Source organism: Carlito syrichta, unplaced genomic scaffold (genome assembly GCF_000164805.1).
Source record: "Carlito syrichta isolate Samal-C Ts95f unplaced genomic scaffold, Tarsius_syrichta-2.0.1 Scaffold314227, whole genome shotgun sequence".
Classification (NCBI taxonomy): domain Eukaryota; kingdom Metazoa; phylum Chordata; class Mammalia; order Primates; family Tarsiidae; genus Carlito; species Carlito syrichta.
The window spans coordinates 406,385-409,877 of record NW_007258323.1 but is presented as its reverse complement, the minus strand read 5'-3'; positions in this window follow the sequence as shown (position 1 = coordinate 409,877).

Sequence of the window (3,493 nt, the reverse complement as noted above, 5' to 3'; positions counted from 1 at the left end):
CGAGGCTGCGGTGGCCGGGAGCGGCCACTGCACTCCAGTCTGGGTGACAGAGTGAGACTCCAACTCAAAAAAAAACCACAAAAAACAAAAACAAAAAAACCCCAAAACTTAGTCAATATTACAAACCTCCATAAAACAGACAGCCAAAGTCACCCCATTTTCCTGGCTCTCAATAGTCCAACAGGGAGGCACTTGCCTCTTTCTAATTTGCGTTTTTGTTTAATAGCCCCATATATCTTTAAATTTCTCCAACAACACTTAACTAAACTCTGAAATCAAAACCTCAACCTCCTATTACTCAATAGTTATCAACCTATCCCAATAGAGGAGTCAACACCTTGTCCCTAAACATCACATAATTTTTCTTTTAGATATGCTCTCTTCCAGATTCTCCATTTACCTCCATAGTCTGCTCCAAGACAGTTGGTTACTACTGTCCTTGTGCTTATTAGAAGACTGGCTGGAACAGGTCACTGCCCTACACTTGCAAGGAACCTTCATGGAACTCTCATCTGCGGAAATCTACACCTTCAGCGCCTACCTTTGGGCCCTGCTCTGGCTGGTTCTGCACCCTTCCACCACCTTACCCCCACAACGCCCCTGACCAGCAGGAAGTAGCCAGAAAGAGTAATGACGCCCCTTCCCATAAAAACAGAAAAGGTGGGAATGAAGGGTGCAGGAAGTGACCAGAGGGGCGGCTCCCAAAATGGCACAGTGAAGACACACCAGACAACAAAGGCCCTAGGTCCCGGCGTCTGTGAACACAATTCCCCATGCGCATGAATTTCAAACCTTCTCGCGCGTGAATTTCAAACCTGCAAGCCTCCAATCCTTAGCCAGCTTTGTTATGTGTCCAACAGGACTATAACACAGTATCGGCCCCACCCTACTGCCATGCAACTCCTCCAATAGGAACATAGCACGGCCCCTTCCGGCCCCTGTCAGGCTGATAATTACAGCCCTCTCCCTGCAACTCTCTCTCTCTCTTTCTTTTTTCCCAGTTACAGATCCTCTCTGTAACAGCCCCCTTTAATAAATCTCTTGGTCCTGGCCAGGTGTGGAGTCATTACTGGTGCCGAACTTCTTTCACCCATTATATGACCAACATCATTCTTCTTAGATCTGGAAATGATAATACAGAAATTCATATGGAAACATAAGTGATCATGAATAGCCAAAACAACCCTGAGCAAAAGAAATAAAGCAGGAGGAATCACACTTCCAGAAAAATTTTTTGGAGATTGTTAAACTTTATTATAAGGCTACAATAATCAAAACATCCTGGTATTGGTATAAAAACAGGCATATAGACCAATGGAACAGGATTGAGATTCTGGAAGCAAAACCTCAGCATCTCAATCAACTCATCTTCAACAAAGTCTCCATAACAACCACTGGGGAGAGGAGAACTTATTTAGTAAATGGTGTTGGGAAAATTGACTGACCACATGAAGAAGATTAAAACAAGACCCCAGCCAGGCTCAGTGGCTCAGCCTGTAATCCCACACTTTGGGAGGCTGAGGTGAGTGGATTGCCTGAGCCCACAGGTTCGAGACCTGCCTGGGCAACTTGGCGAGACCTCATCTCTACAATAAATCAAAAAAATCAACCGGGCATGGTAGCACGTGCCTGTAATTCCAGCTACTCGGAAGGCTGAGGTGGAAGGATCACCGGAACCCAGCAGGTCAAGGCTGCCATGGCAGGAAGCAGCCACTGCACTCCAGTCCTCCAACTCAAAAATAAAAATAAAAATAAAACAAGGCCCCTACTTATCACCATACACAAAAATCAGCTCTAAATGGATCAAAGACCTAAATGCAAAACCTCAAACTATAAGAACCTGAGAAAATGCAGGAGACACCCTTATGGAAACTGGAACTTGCAACCAACTCCAGATCAAAACCCCAAATGCCCGTGCCATAAGAAATAAGATAGACAAGTGGTAACTTATCAAGCTGAAAACATCCTGCAAAGCCAAAGAAATCATCAAGAGAGTGGGGAGACAGTCCAAAGACTAGGAAAAAATATTTGCCACCTCTATATCTGACAAAGGTCTAACTTCCAGAATCTACAAGGAACTCAAACATGTCAAAAACAAAAAAATGAACAATCCTATTAAAAAGTGGACAAAGAGACACTTCACAAAAGCAGGCATATAAGCAGTCAGTAGATAAATGAAAAAACGCTTACTAATCATCAAAGAAATGCAAATCAAAACCATACTGAGATACCACCTAACTCCAGTCAACATGGCCATCATCAATAACTCAAAAAGCAACAGATGCTGGAGAGGATGTGGGAAAAGGAAGCACATCTACACTATTGGTGGGAATGTAAACTAGTACGACATCTGTAGAAAACAATGTGGCAATTCCTAAAAGATCCAAAAATTGACCTTCCATGCTACCCAGATATTCATCCCCCTTCTGGAAATATAACTGGAGGAACAATCACTCTATGAAAAAGATACCTGTACATGCATGTTTATTACAGCATTATTAACAATAACAAAAACAGAACCAATTGTGCTGCCCATCGAAAGTGGAATGGATTAAAAAATGTGGTATATATACATAATGGAATATTATGCAACAATAAAGAAGGACACAATTATGAACTCTGCAGCAACTTGGATGGATTTGGAGTCCATAATACTCAGTGATCTATCACAGAAACAAAGAACTAATTACCACATGTTCTTTCTCACTCATAAACAGACCCTGCACAATTATCATAATACTATAAAAAAAGGGATTGGCAGTAGTGGGAAACTGCTGAGGTGGGTCATACTTCATCAATAAGGGTACCTGATCTCAAACCAGGTCAAGTGGGGATCAAAGTGAGGCCTAAACTTTACCTGTACACTGACCATTTGTATTCCTAATACTGAATCTACCCCACATCCTTAAAATAATAAGAGAAATCTACTGCACATAATGTGCATATAATTAGCACTACTGTACACTTAAAAACAAAAGGGTAAAGTTTATGTAATGTGATTTTTGACTACAATATAGTAATGTTATTTTTTACTACAATACAAACAAACAAATAAATATTAATGGGAAAGAGTGGCAGAGATTGGAAAACCCAAGAGTTGACAGCATGAGGAGAAATCAGCCTAACTGTGCTGGCTTTGAAGAGGGAAGAATGGGATCTTGAACTGAAGAATACACTGACTTCTACAAAGGAGAAAGACAACGAAATGAATTCTCTAGGACTTTGCCAACAACTTGATTTTAGCCCAGTGATTTTCTCATTATCTGATAATTTATTTCAATCCCCTTCTATCCCTTTGCTCCTATTGGTCCTTTTGCCTGGAAGTTGGACAGGGTTTTTTGTCCAAATTTTACTCATTCTTCAAACATAATTGTAGTTCATCCTCTTCCAAAAAACATTTCCTGGTAACTTTAGCCCTTACCATATATTCTCCTTTCAAACATCTTTAATATTGAGATTCTATGTCATATAATCTGACACATTTATTATATAT